This window comes from Erpetoichthys calabaricus, chromosome 6 (assembly GCF_900747795.2).
Source record: "Erpetoichthys calabaricus chromosome 6, fErpCal1.3, whole genome shotgun sequence".
In the NCBI taxonomy this organism is placed as follows: domain Eukaryota; kingdom Metazoa; phylum Chordata; class Cladistia; order Polypteriformes; family Polypteridae; genus Erpetoichthys; species Erpetoichthys calabaricus.
This window is the reverse complement of record NC_041399.2, coordinates 121,731,915-121,749,334: the sequence shown is the minus strand read 5'-3', so window position 1 is coordinate 121,749,334 and position 17,420 is coordinate 121,731,915. Positions and strand designations below refer to the sequence as shown.

Genomic DNA, 17,420 nt, shown 5'->3' with positions numbered 1-17,420 from the left:
GTTCACCTACATACATTCCTCAGGGTACAAGTGGCATCATTTAACTATGGCTCATGTTTTGAGTGTTTGAACTTAAACAGAGCACTATACTCAAATATTAGAGCAAGTGCCATTAAACAAAGTAACTAGACCATCAGTGCTCAGCTGGGGTGGGGGGAAACACACAGTATCCATAAAAGCTGTAGAAAACTTGCTGGTAGTGAGTCTTGCGAGAGAAATGAGTCTCACTACATGTGTTGACAGTTTGGCAAGGTAAGGAAGCCTCAGTTATAACAGGCATGTGATCAGAGAAGCAAGCATCACCAATTTCACTGCTGCAAACAAGCAAACCATATTGTAAATCAAGGTTAAATGTATATCCATGCTCATGTGTTGAGCCTCTCACAGACTGAACAAGATTAAAAGAATCAATGAGGTTTAAAAAGTCTTTAACCAGAGGTTTACTCAGACAGCACACATAAATATTAAAATCCCCAATAATTAAAAGTATGTTATAATTCAATGTAATTCCTGCCAGAAATTCAACAAAGTCGCATATAAAATCCTTGTGAAATTCTGATGGTCGATACACAACTGTAATTCAAAGTTGGAGTAACTGTCAGTTGACAATAATAATGGCTTTTTAATATTGTCACTAAACCACCATATCAACCAGCAGACCTTTGGAAACTAAAAAGACTTACAGTCAGGGGGTACTAGTTCAATGAAAGGTGTTAACTTACCAATAGTTAACCATGTTTCAGTGACAAATAAAAAATCCAGTTCTTGTGAGATGAAGAAATTATTAAAATAAATGTTTCATTAGCTAGAGATCTAGCATTGACCAGAACCATCTTCAATCGAGTCAACTACCCAGACTGATGTGGTGCACGACCCAGCAGGCAAAGGTGCCCAGAATGCACTCCACTCCTGTGATCATGACAGCTTGAATCAAAAGCCAGGATCTATTCATACAAAGGTTCCAGGGAGGAGCTAGAGATGAAACAACCATAAGCCAAACCGTAGCCAAAATCAATCACCGGAGAAGACAGCAAGTACTTTTGAACCTCATGCCCCTGCACTTTTCTCAACTTCTGCAATGCTTCCTTCAGGGTAATAGGTAGGGCTTACAGCACAGTTACACCAGTATCTTCTTCTTTCTGCTGCTCCCATTAGCGGTAGCCACAACGGATCATCTTTTCCCATATCTTCCTGTCCTCTCAGTCTTGCTCTGTCACATCCACCACTTGCATGTCCTCTCTCACCACATCTATAAACCTCCTCTTAGGCCTTCCTCCTTTCCTCTTGCCTGGCAGCTCCATCCCTAGCATTCTTCTCCTAATATACTCAGCATCATTCCTCTGCACATGTCCAAACTAATGCAATCTCGCCACTCTGACACCAAAACCATCCAACTTAAGCTGAGCCTATAATGTGCTCATTCCTAATTCTGTCCATCGTTGTCACACCTGATGCAAATCTTAACATCTTTAACTTTTCCACCTTCAGCTCTGCCTCCTGTCTTTTTGTCAGTGCCATCATCTCCAACCCAAATAACATAACATAAAATCTCACTGCCGTCTTGTAGACACTCCAATCTATACCTGCACTCTCTTCTTCACCTTTCTTTCAAACACCCCATTATTCTGTACTGTTGATCCCAAGTATTTAAACTCCTCCATCTTTGTCAACTCTACCCCCTGCATCCTGACCATTCCTCTGACCTCCCTCTCATTCACTCATATGTATTCTGTCTTGGTCTTACTGACCTTCATTCCTCTCCTCTCTTGAGTAAATCTCCACCTTTCCAGAGTCTCCTCAACCTGCTCCTTACTCTCGTTACAGATCACAATGTCATTCACAAACATCATATTCCACGACGACTCCTGTCTAATCACCTCTGTCAACCTGTCCATCACCACTGAAAACAAGATAGGGCTCAGAGACAATCCCAGATGTAATCCTACCTCAACCTTAAACGCATTCGTCACTTCTACTGCAAACCTCACCACTGTCACACTTCCCTCATGCATATCTTGTACCACTCTTACATACTTCTCTGCCACTCCCAACTTCCTCATACAATACCATAACTCCTCTTTAGGCACCCAGTCATATTGCTTTCTCTAGGTCCACAAAGACATTTTATCCTTCTGTAGTTACTACAGTTCTGCACATCACCTTTATTCTTAAAAATTGGTACCAGTACACTTCTCCTCCACTCTTCAAGCATTTTCTCAATTTCCAAGATTGCATTAAACATTATGGTTAAAGCCTTAAATGCAATCTCTCCTAAACAACTCCATGCTTCCACAGGTATGTCATCTGGACCAACAGCCATCCCATTCTTCATCCTCTTCATAGCTGTCCTTACTTCCTCCTTTCCTAATCTGTTGCACTTCCTGGTTCACTATCTCCACATCATCCAACCTTCTCTCTTTCTCATTCTCTTCACTCACCAACCTCTTAAAGTACTCTTTCCATCTCCTCAACACACTCTCCTCACTTGTGAGTACATTTCCATTATTATCCTTTACCATGTTAATCTGCTGCTTATCTTTCCCAGCTCAGTCCATCTTCCTAGCCAATTAGTACAGGTCCTTTTCCCCTCATTAGTGTCCAACCTCTCATACAACTCATCATATGCATAATCTTTAGCCTTTGCCACCTCTCTCTTCACCTTCTGCTTCATCTCTTTGTACTTCTGTCCACATTCTTCATCTCTCTGACTATCCCACTTCTTCTCCTCCAACCTCTTCCTCTGTATACTCTCCTGTACTTCCCCATTCCATCACCAGGTTTATTTGCCCTCCTTCCTCTGTCCTGATGTCACACTAAGCACCCATCTAGCTGTCTCCCTTACCACTTCTGTTGTAGTTGCCCAGCTCTCTGGTAACTCTTCACTGCCACCTAATTCCTATCTGACCTCCTCCCTGAGCTCCACCTTACAGTCTTCCTTTTTTAGCTTTCACCATTTGATCCTTGGCTGTGTCCTTACTCCCCTCTTCTTCTTGATCTCTAATGCTATGCTACAAACTGCCTCCCTATGCTGCCTGCCTACGCATTGCCCTTCCGCCACTTTTCAGTCTCCAGTCTCCTTCAGAATGACCCTCCTGCATAGGATATAATCCGCCTGTGTGCATCTTCCTCCACTCTTGTACATCATTCTGTGTTTCTCCCTCTTCTTAATATATGTATTCACTACAGCCATGTTCATCCTTTTTGCAAAATTCAATACCATCTAACATTCTTCATTCTTCTCCTTGACACCTTACCTACACATCAACTTCTCATCCTTTCTGTTTGCTTCACCAACTTGTCCATTGAAATCTGTCTGCTCCAATCACCAGTCTCTCTCCCTTGGGTACGGTCTCCACCACTTCATTCAACTCACATCAGAAATCTTCTTTCTCATCCATCGTACACTCAACTTGCAGGGCGTATGTATTAACAACAATCATCATCACACCTTCAATTTCCAGCTTCATAATCAATATTCTGTCCAGCACTCTTTTCAACAACAACAACAACAGCATTTATTTATATAGCACATTTTCATACATATAATGTAGCTCAAGGTGCTTATGTAGCTCAAAGTGCTTGGCATACTGTTTCTTCAGGATAACTTCTACCCCATTTCTCCTCTAATCCACACCATGGTAGTACAATTTGAACCCACCTCCGATATACCTGGCCTTACTCCCCTCTCCTCCTGCCACCAGACACACCTTCCCCCTCTTCTTATACCTCGGCCAACAGTAGCCCAATTTCCACCAGCACCCTGTTGGCTAACATTTTAACCTGGGGTCCGACCGATCCAGTTTGGAAATCTTTACTGTTGTACACATATTAATCTGGCAAAGTTTTACACCGGATGCCTTTTCTGATGTAACCCTCCTCATTTATCCAGACTCAATCATAATTAAAAGGTTTATCAGCTGTTGATTCCTTGTTTAAAAGAGTTTGATGATCATAGACTAGCAAAGAAAAACATTGTGAATAAAAAAGACAGAAAACAGGGCAATCAAAAACAAAACAGACTAAAATGAATGTAGATGCAGATGGCCAGCAACACACACTGGCGCCGTCTTTTTACTTTCACCTCTTCCCAGTACAATAGCTTAGTTTCAGGTGAATGTCTGAATCAGAAGGGGCTGCTCCACATTTTTATTTTATTTAATTTGGTGATAACTAGATGCAAGAACATTATGCAGAAAATGAATAAACAAAAGTGGAATCACTTTGCCAATTTCCTCCCTCCCAAATTCTTTCTGAATGACATTATCTCTAGCTCAACCAGAGCATACACTGCACATAAAGTTATTGTCATTCCCTTGATGTGCCCTTCCTTTTATACTGATATTGTGATTTGCTACATCACTACTAGCTTGTGCTTTCTCTGCACTCTATCTTATAGGGCCTTCCTTCGACATGCCCCTTACCTGTGCCAACGTCTCCTGTCTGCAGGTCCCTAAGTCCAATAGGCCACCCATCACTTTAAATATAATAAAATGAAGTTACAAATTCTTCTGGACACTCCTAATAGGTGAAAGCTATTTCTGAACAATATTACTCTCCAAGTTTCAGTTTATTTTGTAAGCCTTTCCTGCCAGGTGGTGTGCTTGAAATATACTTTGGTATGCAGTCCATTCCCTCACTGAGTTAAATATGTTTTGCTGACGCAAGCCACACAGCTAATGTCTTCTCATATTAATGTTCAGCCTTAACATTATTAAAGGAACAAAAATGTTAAAGTCTTTATATCAATGTGTGAATTTACATCACTCACCTCAGGACAAAGTGATCAAATTAACTGTAAATAGGTGAGCAAATGCATTTCATCCATCCATCCATCCATTTTCCAACCCACTGAATCCAAACACAGGGTCACGGGGGTCTGCTGGAGCCAATCCCAGCCAACACAGGGCACAAGGCAGGAACCAATCCCGGGCAGGGTGCCAACCCACCGCAGCAAATGCATTTCATAGATTTTAAATTTGATAAATGTCTTTTAGAAAAACGCAATAAATTGGTATAGATGCAGATTGATTTTATAGAAATAGAGCAAGTACATAAATTTCATATTTAACTGTATTTGTAATAAATAATTCATTCAAAACCTTAAAATATATCAGGTTTATTGATGATAATAGACAATATTCTCACAAAGTTCCTGAATAGAGGAATAATATTTCTGTTAGATTGATAGCTTTCATTTATCAATCATACCATTTTTTTGTAAAATTCCTATCTATGTACTTTTGATACAAAGTGTATACTTTGCATTAAAAAGCACATCAGTTTATATAAAATTCTGTTCACATTTTTTTGTAACATGGAAAATTAGTGATGATAAATATTTGCCTGCAATTCACGATGTTCAGTTGACCATTGTATTGCATGTTATATGACTAGATTGTGCAATCCTCAAAAAAAAGCATGTGAAATGTGATTTTGAGGTAATGGACTCCACTCAGTTGATTGGTTGCTGGTGACTGGCATTGGCACCTTCAAGCTGTAACCAGATGATTCTACAGCACATGTTTTGCAGAACTATAAAGACATAAAATATATTCAATGTTGGTGTTGTAGTTTTGACCTTAGTGAAGCTTGGGCATTTATTTTATGTGGACTTCAAGTTATTTAATAATGAACAGCTCCTAAGGAGAGTAAGAAAGTTAAATGTCACCTTTAAGAATTACACTGACCATAAAAATATAATGCAAACATTTAGAGATTACGATAAAATCTTATATTCTTCTGAGTTCAAAGAAGACAACACACAATCTAATGCATTTCTGGGCCATTACATTACAGACACCACAACTAGATACTTTAATTGCTGAGGAACTGGATAAACCTCTGACCCTATCAGAATTACTAGATGCTATAAAGTCACTTCAAAGCGGGAAATCAGCAGGCCCTGATGGCTACCCTGTTGAATTTTATAAGAAATTCTCCACTCAGCTAGCTCCCCTCTTATTGGCAACATTTACAGAAGCTAGAGACAATCAAATTCTACCTCAAACTTTTCGTCAAGCATTAATCACCGTCATTCCTAAACAAAATAAGGACTTGTTACAATGTGCATCATACAGACCAATTTCACTCCTGAATAATGATGTTAAGATACTCTCAAAAATTATAGCTAGAAGGATGGAGAAAGTGCTGCCTTCGGTAATATCACAGGATCAAACTGGATTTATTAAAGGCCAACACTTATCTTCCAATCTCCAATGCCTGTTTAATGTAATATATTCACCAGCAAAGTCAAACACCCCAGAGATATTATTATCACTAGATGCAGAAAAAGCATTTGATATGATTGAATGGAACTACCTTTTCACTGCATTGGAGAAATTTGGGTTTGGCCCGAATATGTGTGCATGGATCAAACTACTGTATACCAATCCAGAAGCTTCAGTTTGTATTAACAACATTTGTTCAGACTACTTTAAGCTAGAACGTGGCACCAGACAAGGATGCCCCTTGTCACCACTGCTGTTTGCAATCACCATTGAACCACTGGCGGTCCACTGTCGAAATTCTTATCAGATAAAGGGGATTGTCAGTGAAGGACTGGAACAGAAAATTTCTCTATATGCAGATGATATGGTTTTATATATATCAGACCCAGAAAAAACTCTGCCTGCAGTTTTAACAGCACTTACAGAATTTCAAAAGATATCCAGTCTCAGAATTAATCTGAATAAAAGTATACTCTTTCCAGTGAATTCACAAGCTTATAATATTAGATTGGACACCCTACCTTTTACCATAGCAGATCAGTTTAAATACCTAGTGGTAAATATCACAAGTAAACATAAAGTTCTTTATCAACAAAATTTTGCCACCTGTATGGAAAAAATTAAGCAAGACTTGCATAGATGGTCAACCCTTCATCTCACTCTAGCCGGAAGAATTAACGCTATTAAGATGAATATTCTTCCTAAACTTCTTTTTTTATTTCAAAACATTCCAATATATTTCAATAAATCATTTTTTTAAGCAATTAGATTCAACTATAACCTCATTTATTGGGAACTCAAAACACTTACGTATCCGAAGAGCAACCCTACAACGACCTCAGGCAGAAGGTGGCATGGCTCTACCTAATTTTCAGTTTTATTACTGGGCAGCAAACATACAAGCCATAAAAACCTGGACACAAATAAATGAACATACACAGGCTTGGTCTGCAATAGAAGTAAAATCCTGTAGTACTTCTTTATACTCCCTGCTCTGCGCTCCAATAAATGCAAGTTATCGCAAATATACTAATAACCCAATTGTGCTTTACTCACTCAGAATATGGAACCAATTTAGAAAGCAATTTAAGATGGGAAATATTTTATCTGTGGCACCCCTGCAGGAGAACCACCTCTTTCAACCCTTGCAAACATATCCAGTATTTAATACCTGGAAAAGATTTGGGATTAAATTGCTCAGAGATCTTTATATAGACAATATCTATGCATCCTTTGAACAATTACGTTCCAAATTCAACCTCCCAGCTACACATTTCTTTCACTATCTTCCAATTAGAAACTTTTTTAAACAGAGACTGCCCGATTTTCCTCATCTCGTACCCTCCACCATGCTGGAAAAAATACTGCTCAATTTCGAGGAATTAGACACCATTTCCGCATTATATAAAATTTTGTTAGAGCCCCTTCCTTTCAAAGATCCAAGAGGACAGTGGGAAAAAGATCTCTTAATGAATATATCAGAAAAGGAGTGGAAGGTAACATTGCAGAGAATTCACTTGAGCTCCATATGCGCAAAGCATAGAATTATTCAACTAAAAGTTATATATCGAGCTCATCTGTCTCGCTTAAAACTGTCCAAAATGTTTCCAGGGCAAGATCCAACCTGCGAACGCTGCAACCAAGCTCCTGCCTCACTGGGTCACATGTTTTGGGCATGCACCAAATTAACATCATTTTGGACCAAAATTTTTAAGTGCCTTTCAGACAGCCTTGGTATCACAATCCCTCCTAACCCATTAACAGCTGTGTTTGGTGTTCTTCCAGATGGACTTGAAGTGGAGAAGGACAAGCAAACAGTGATTGCATTCACTACACTTTTGGCATGCAGACTTATTTTGTTAAATTGGAAGAATCCTAACTGTCCTCTGATAAGTCAGTGGGAAACCGATGTTTTATATTATTTGAAATTGGAAAAAATCAAATTCTCAGTTAGAGGATCTGTACAGAATTTTTTCAAAACCTGGCAGGATCTAATAAATAATATTGTAGAATAAGAAGAAATAATTATTTCCACATTTCTTTTCCTTCTCCATTTATTTATTTATATATATATTTTTTTCCTTGTTTATTTTTGCCCTATTAAAAAGCCCTTAGCAATTCTCCTTTGGCCATGCTCTCCTTCTCAAGGGTGGGGTTTGATTTGTCTTCAATCCTTTTTTGTATAAATGGATCTATTTGTATGGAATGATTACAATAAAATTAATAAATAAAATTAAAAAAAGAAAAGAATTACACTGAAAAATGCAGAAATGTAAACAATCCACCAATTGCCTTATTCAAAGAGAAAACATCAGCTTCATCATGTGGGCAAGGAAAGTGTTTGAATGAACACCAACAGTATATTTTTGCGTGTTCCTTGTGATTAAATTATCTATTTTTTTCACATGTTGTTTGTCTCCTTAGCTTTGACTTAAAAACATGATGCTTAGAGTGCTATTATTCTTGCTGTCACTCAGTTTCTGTTGGTTAGACAAAAATATTTTGCTTATAAAGCATATTGGAATGGAATAAACATATATTTTGAATATGTATATTGTATGATAATCTAATTATCACTGTCATGCATATACATATGGTTTAGAACAAGTTGATACTCGTCAAGACTTCGTATCAGCGGTTCATACTGCAGTCAGTCAATAATTTGATAAATCTAATTTTTGTTTTTTTACTGTTTGTTTTGTTTACTATAAACTCATTTTAGAACTATATACTTAAATATACAGTATACTCATCAATGGTATAATGGTGTTCATGGACTGTAGAATTCCCCCACCCCAGTTTATTTACTTTCCATTAAAAAAAATAATATCACTGTAACTTCTCTCTCATCTTTAGCAAAGTCAGAAGTTTTTATTTTTTATTTTTTGCTGTTCTTGTGTGTGAGGAGTGTCGTTGTTGTTGTTCTTTACTACAAAATTTATTGAGCTTCTATAAAAAACTAAATTTCCCCTTGGGACCATTTAAGTACTATCTATCTATCTATCTATCTATCTATCTATCTATCTATCTATCTATCTATCTATCTATCTATCTATCTATCTATCTATCTATCTATCTATCTATCTATCTATCTATCTATCTAACATGGAAAGTATAAAAATAAAATCAGGCTTTTGAACTATGGATAAATGAGTCACTTCCTTAAACATAGCAATGAAATGCTACAATAAAACAAGTGGTTCATTTAAGTACATCTGAATAACACTGTTCTTAAACAGTTTGTGTGAAGAGTGCTTAGCTATAGTCATGATTATTACGCACATAGTTTACATTTATAGTATTTGTGGTTCTAGCTAAAATATTATCATATTAGTAGGGTTTAATGTATAAATACAGAGCAAATTCCAACACTCAGTTTATTGGACAAATACTGGATTTCAGGAAAAACAGCCTTATCCCATTATTTGCTAATTCTATTTAGTACACAGAATAAATGCAGAAATATTCTTCAACAAAAAAATTTGTTGGCACCTAGCAACAGTATCCAATTTCTTTGAAAAACAGTATATAGAACCATCAATGAGTAGTATGAAATGTACCCAAAACAAACACACAAAAATGATTTATTGGATCAGGACATGCCTACACATGAGACTGGTAATATCTATAAATGTTCATGGCTTTCTAGCTGGAGACAATTGCACATGGAGGATACGAAGAAAACATGGTGTGAGGTGTTAGCATAAATGTATTGCATCTTAGCATTTAGTTGAAAGCACTGAGTTGGTGCCCAGTCCTCCATGGAATTTGTTTCTCTGAATGTTCCAGATCCTTCCTGAGAGACATGTAATAGCCTTCCTGGCAAATGATAAGAGCTTAGATTTTCACCTAAAGGATATTAGTAGCTAAAATCAATTGAAATTTTACAACTATAGTTGCCTTCACCATTCCACTGTTACTTTTAATTGTCCAAAAGATGCATGACATACCAGGCTATATACCTTCTTGGGGTTATTATTATTCAGATGCAGAGTGAATATATAACAGGAGTTCTGACCCTATGTATTGCTTTGCCTCCAAGCCTGTTAAGTAGGAAAAATTCAACTTAGTTTTGGGTAATCTAGGAGTTCTGGCATACACCATATCACGCCTGAGGCATGAGGTGACTTTAGAGCTGCATGTAGCAGATTCAGTTCTGAGCAGCTGAGTGACATACACCTGAGTAACTGAAGTTAAAGGTGCACACATAAAGAAACTCCTCGGTCACTGGTGACTAGAAGTGTGTCATGAATGGTGGCTGTCTAAAACTCCCTCCACAAAGTCTTTGTGCACTTCCTGGCTTTATACAAGCTGGAAGGTTTTGTTGAAACAAAGTGGAGGAGGACAGACAATGCTGAGGTCAAGTGCTGAGGGCCATTTAATAGCACTCATGAATATATCTTAATATTATACTGAAAAATTAAATTCAAATTTCCTCTAAATACTTCTCTAACAAAATTTGCAAATCAATTAATCCATCAGTGTTGAACTTATAATCATGTTTAAATTGCATTTGTGCATTTCTGTGTTGAAAGCCACTGTAAATAACAACGTCAGATAGAAATGTAGAAGAAAATGTGCTTGGCAACAAATATATAAAATAGCAGAACACAATCAACTAATTAGGCACATTGGGAGGAAGGTGAAGTAAGATTAAGAATTTACTGTAATTCATCAGAATAAATCCATATATAGAGACATAAAAAATCTCCAAATGACGTGTAACACAAATATTTGTGCATAGAGCTTAAATCATATCCCATCAGCTGTTCTAAAATACCAATGACATGCTTTGGTGATAATAAAAGAAGAAAGCAGCTCATTACTGCTACACTGTATGTGTGTCAAAACTTTCATGAACTGTTCAAGTATGTAATCAGTATTTGTTTAAAAAAAGTTAAGTGTGTTAATGATACATTGAATAAATGAATGAATGACATAGAATCTGTTTTTACATGTCTGAGATATGACTGGCAAAGAAAATCCTAATAATATTTACTTTACAAGTAGACAAATTAGTAGTACCTTCTACACTGATGTTACAAGGCAGCTTTGACATTGCTGCCTCTGATACTAAACTTAAAGATTTCTTTAATCGTGTTTACTACAGAAATGTTAATCCTAAATGTTGCTATCAATTAATGTAATGTGTGAGGCACATTTGTGTTATAATAATAATAATAATGATATACTTCCCATCATAAACACTGGAGATACCAAAATATAAAGCTGCTGTATATATATTCTGAAAATACTGCAACATTTCCAGTGGTTTGCTCAGTAAAAATAATGCAAACTGTACATTTTTAAAAGTATTGTTGACAAAGATAATATAAATGAAAAATTAACTCTGAAAGAGCTGTGGCCTACTTAAACTGTAAATAGCATGGTTTTTATGATAGGTTGTGTAGCTATATGCTTGACCACCACATTTTTTAAATATAATGAAAATGTATCTTTTCTCACATTGCTTTGGATGCTCTTCAATTTCTGAGGTATCTTCTGTCTAAATGATTCTAAATTCTCCAAACTACAAAACTCTTGATGCAGACCTTCCATTTCCACCACATACTGTGTTAATATCTGAGATAAAAGCCTCACTAAGGCCTGGATAATGCTCTGGAGAACCATCATGATCATCATGAGATCTTGCCCTCTGATGGCACATGGACACATCACAATTTTGTTCCTGAAAACAATTTTATGTAGAGGACCATGCACACTAACTAATATGTGATTTCTACCTTTATACCATAAATTACAAGGCTCCCTGTGAACCCCTAGAAGAATAAAACAAAGAAGCTCCACTTTCCTCTAATGGGTTGAAAAAGTGTGCTGCAAAAAAATTAAAAATATGAATAAAAGAATATGAGTTTATTCTGTAACATGTACTCAAAATACATTAATTAATCCACCCACATTCTGAACTCTTTATCTGAGCCTGGCAGTGCTAGGTTATTTTGCACCCAAGGCCAACTTCATTGGTGTGTCAAATGACTGTTCAGTAGCTAAACCCGTATGGCATTGTCTCCCCCCACCCCCTTATGAAATATGCCCTAGGCGAATACTATATTCGCCCTAATGAAGGTGCCGGCCCTGTATGGGCCTATCCCAAACCTGCACAGGAAATCTGTCAATTAATTGCAGGTAACATTCATATACCAAAGTACTCAAACTCATTTGTATATTGTTAATTCATAGCAGAAAATTCGGCTAGCCTTCAACACTTTGCGATTGTGGGAGAAAACTGTAGTATCAAAAGAAAAGCCACCCAGAAACAAAAATAATATGTTTATCCAAAATCATAACAGTTAAACTGCGTTTACAGAATTCGAAAAAATTGAGTAGTAGATGGGTGTTAGGGTTGACTTTTAATTTTAAACATACTGGAATGTCTGGAATGTAGTGATTATTGTATTTTTGCCTGAACCGTGTTTTTCTTCGTGTAATGTGATTTATAAGTTCAGAAAAATAAAAAAGTAAACAAAACAAATAAATAATTTCCCAGACAGTACATATTCTGTTAAAACTGTGTTATATATGCTAATTTAAAATGCAAAACGCAACTTGCACAATAAGAAGTCAAAGAGATTTTTTTTTAAAAAAACTACCTCAGTGGAGACGCAAACAATGTATGAAATGTTATTAAATTAATTTGTAAGTATACACTTTGCTAGACAAGGTCAAAATCTTTAATTTGAAAAATATTTGAACAAGATGCTCACAAACGTCATATATCAACTCTACCACTTCCTTTGGTGATCATGCCTTGTCACCTGCATGATGAAAACTCTCTGCAACTGTGTTTTGAAAATTATTTTATTCCATTTTCAGATTTCAATGGGATGCATGCTGGCCCAGCAGTTAATTGCTATGTCACAGTGTCTGCATCCTGCTTCAGTTCCCAAACACAGTACTTCAAGGGCAGCATCTGCATGTTCTCTCCATGTTCACATTGATTTCCTCTCACAGTCCAAAGACACAAGTAAGTTTGATTGATGGCACTCTGTTGACCACATACTGTAACTAACTAATGTCAGTTAGTTTGACCTGAAATTGACTGGCATTTGATCCAGGCTTTTGGCTTGTTATGTCCCATTTTCTACTAGAAAACAGTTCTATAAGTCTCATAAAGACAAAGTGTTTACGAGTAAACAAGAAGTGGAGAAAGTTGTAACATGTGAACAGGACATAAAATGTCTCTGACAATAAGAAGTTATCATTTCTCCTTGACTATGTCTACAGTTTAGCAAATAATAAAAAGAGATTTGAATACCACACCTGATTGAAGTGAACATTTATGTACGTTTACATCACTTCTATAATGGGTCAAGTCAAATGGTGTCTGTGTAAATGTTTATTTCAATTACAGTGGAGGAGTTTTCTTTGTTCTTAATATGAATACATTTTACTGTTGAAATGTTTCAAAGGAAAGTGAAAAGGTTTTGTGCAACTAACAGCAATTACAATGTAATGTTGTATTTAATTACTTTGCAGGCATCTTTCTCTTAGGCAACTTACAATGTTTCAGACACAGTTGGTAACATTACTTTTGTTGTTCCAATTGGAGCACAGGCGTGTGATGTGATTTGCTCTGGCACAGTGCCAATGAGAAGACTTTAACCCAGAGTTTTAGGGTTTGAAGTCCAAAGCCTTAACCAATACACCACACTGCCTGCCTATGTGCTTAGCCCCCCATTAGCTTTACTCTCTTTCTTTAATGAATCATTGTTTCTTATCATTTATTTCAACTCTTGTAACCCTAAGTAGGTTTTGAATGGATGGGTTTACTGAATTAAACCTGCAAGTAGCTGTAATAATAAAATATATTTTAGTAATATTACACAGGTATTGCAATCAAAATATTTTTTTGCTTGAAGGTAAATAAACCACAAGAACCGAATGAAAATGATTTCTTACAAAACAGACATACAGTACTTATTTTATATTCAACAACTGAAATATATTACATGGTCTAAATTAAAGCCAACGATATTTAGAATTCATTAAATGACTTTTTTTAAATTACTTTCATTGTTCAAACTTTTTTGTTTAACTGCTTAAATTAAAAACTACTAATACAATGTCAAATGAATACCAAAAGGTCCTTGTCACCATTTACGGATAAGCTTTCCCGAACTTACCGATAAATACCACATACAATTTCAAACTTTTAAAGTTTAATGAAATACATGGAATAACTCCAACAACAAAAGTAGCGGTACTGGTCAGGGTACAGAATTAAGGGTCTACGATTTAAAGATAAAAGGGCGAATTTTAAGAAACTTCATCTCTCTCTCTCTTTCTCTCTCTCTCTCTCTCTCTCTCTCTCTCTCTCTCTCTCTAAATCCCCACATCCCTCCCCCACTTTTTATCACATCTACCCCTATGGGCTCACATACCAAAAATAGACCCAGCTGTCCCACTCCATCTCGCTACATGGCCATTTGTAGAAGAGATAACCGATCAGCTGTCCCGTAGAACATCCAGCACATTTGTGATCTCTGATGATAGAAGCAAACCGCTCTGACAAATCGCTCTCTTTCTGACCTGCTTCGCCTGAGCCTGAAGCACTTGTGTATTCTCGCACGTCCGAATATAAAGCAAAAAATAAACTTCTCGCCTTCGCCCTATGACGTTACACCGATGCTCTTTTTCCATACTGGTTTATACGTGGACTCTGATTAAAAATGTTTAGCCAGAAAAAAAATCGTATAAATTCTTAATTTATATAGTGGAGACAGATCCCATGCCTTTAATTCAAATAACAAGGAGCGTGTTGTGATTGACATAACGCGGATGGGTCAGTATAAAAATAAAATAACAGTTCGTAGAGGTTCGTACATAAGTTTGTAAAGATACATTGCGAGAATATTGAGCGTGGATCCGTTATCTGACAATTTACAGTATAATAATTGAAGCTTATTATTTTAATTAGTTCTCTATTTCAGACTTCTTTTAAAGTATTTTTAGTGAAATATTGACGCTAATAAATCAGTACAATGTCGTGCCATTGTAAAATCGTTGTTAGGTCATGTTACGTCCTTTCGGCGGGGTATCTTTGTAAACATCAACAGCTATTAGAATTATTGCAAAAATCCAAAAACGTCACCTTCAGTCCCAATAAGTAACACAAGCAAATATTTACCTTGTACTGTTCAGGCTCTTCTCGGTTTATTAAAATGAAGGTTGCTTCGCTTTACCATCAGGCTAGCTAAATCCAGCTGAATCAAGTAAATTCTCAGTTCTTGCACTTATGCTTATTTAATTCAGAATGTAAAATCCAGTACAGTTCTGTCATCACGAGTAAGCCGAAGACCGGGCTAGGTACAATATCCCCCAGTCCCCTGTAGTGGGCTCGGATCTCCTATTTTCTTTTTTCTGCTTTGATACCCCTTATTCTGTCTGTTGCCGAATAGCTGACGTGCTTTTCTCCCGGTTCTGCCTACTTCTAAAATAGCTGTGGGTGTCATTTGCTAAAGAGATAAGGTTTCATTGAGTGCTTCTGTTACTTTTGCCGGATGACGGGGTTTGGTTTGGGGGCTGTTGGTTGCTGGATATAGCCAGGATTATATTAAGAGTAGTGTGCAATGGACACGCAAGTAATAAGTGCATGGTGCAGCTACCGAAAAACCTAGATCTACTGTAGACAATTATTACCTAAGGGATAAATGTAAATCTCTTTAAAATACCATATACCAGCGTTTGTCAACCTTTAAGTATTTGCGACCCGAGTTTTCATAACAGTTTTAATCGCCCCCCCCCCCCCCCAACGTTTTTTTGAAAGGAACCCACAAATACCAATTTGTTCTTTTTAAATTAATGTGATATCATAGATGCATATTTTATTATACCTACTTAACTTTTGTCGACATTTATCTAACTCTATATTTATTTTTCTAGTATCAGAATGTAGTTTAAGTTAATTTGTTTTGGTTTCAATAGATGTATTCTTTCCTAAAATTTCTAAAGATTTTGCTTGCTATACAATAATGTTATTGATATGCATAAGAAGAAGATAGTCAAAAACTATAATTTGATTATATAGATATTACACATGTATGGAGTTATTTGTAAATACTGATGTTTTTGGTGCAGTCTTCATTTTCTGGCAGTGGTTAGCATTATTGCCTCACACACTGGACTACTGGCCTTCATTTAATCCAGCATGTTGCATTTGAGTTCTACTCCCAAATATTGAATGTATTCAGTTGTTATGTACTCCCTTTGTCTGTGTGCTTTTTTCCTGAGAACACCACTTTTTCTTACAAAGGAGTGCATTCAAACTGGCAATTTTAAATTAGCTATATCTGAGTGAGACTACAGACATGTGCCTGAACTGGATTAAATGGGTAAACTATATTATGTTATATTAAACAAATAATACAACACAAGAGAGCCTAGCCTGCTCTGTTTTTGTGTGGATTTTGCAAATTCTAGTTGTGTAGTGGGTTTTCCTTTCGCATCTTCTCGTGTGTGTATGTTTTTTTTTTCTTTTGATGTTTAATAAGTAACATTTTAATTTCTGATACATCCCTTCATGTATATACAAATGTGCAGGATTAATCCTCAAGACTAAAAATGCCTGGAATGGATAAAGGAACATGACAGTGAAGGTAGCACAATAAAATGCTCTCCCTGGACGCCAGATTTGTATGCAACTGAATGTCTGTAGGATTTAGTAAAGTGAGGTACTCAATTTATAAGTCTGCCACCAACTAATACAGGAAAGTTACAGGCCAGTACTAGCTATCCCCCATTGCAAATAAAAACACAATTGCTTTTATTGAATGAGAGCAACCTTTAACAGGAATATATTATTGTGGTATCATTTGGATAAATATAAATTAATCAGATAATTAATGAAGGTAATTTTGTATAGGTTAGTTTTTAATGACAAATGATTGTTTGTCTGCCATTGACTGCCCATCAGACAATAAGGCTATTGAAGGTTTCAGCTTAGTTGTCTAAAATATTAAAGAAATTGGTAAGTACAGAAATAATTAATTAATAAGATGTATTTCTGTAAGTAGAATTTGTTTCTGCTTTTTATTCAGTTGTTATTTTACTTGAGTTTATAGACCTATGTGGTCTGTTCTTTTGCCTGTATGATGGTTCCCACAAGTTCTTGCAGGCTCCCAGGACTAACGTAGAACTATTGTAGTTGTTTTCACATTTTCTCTTCTATACTTG

The 17,420-nt window shown here is 36.4% G+C and overlaps 1 protein-coding gene across 1 annotated transcript in view; it reads right to left on the bottom strand.

The window, feature by feature from the left end:
- The window catches only part of obscnb (obscurin, cytoskeletal calmodulin and titin-interacting RhoGEF b), a 565,304-nt gene extending 549,703 nt beyond the window's left edge, over nucleotides 1-15,601 (bottom strand). The window contains exon 1 of the mRNA XM_051928767.1: nucleotides 15,376-15,601. The gene's annotated coding sequence lies outside the window, so the exon portion shown is untranslated. The remainder of the gene's footprint in view (nucleotides 1-15,375) is intronic.
- Between the last annotated feature and the right edge of the window lie 1,819 nt (nucleotides 15,602-17,420).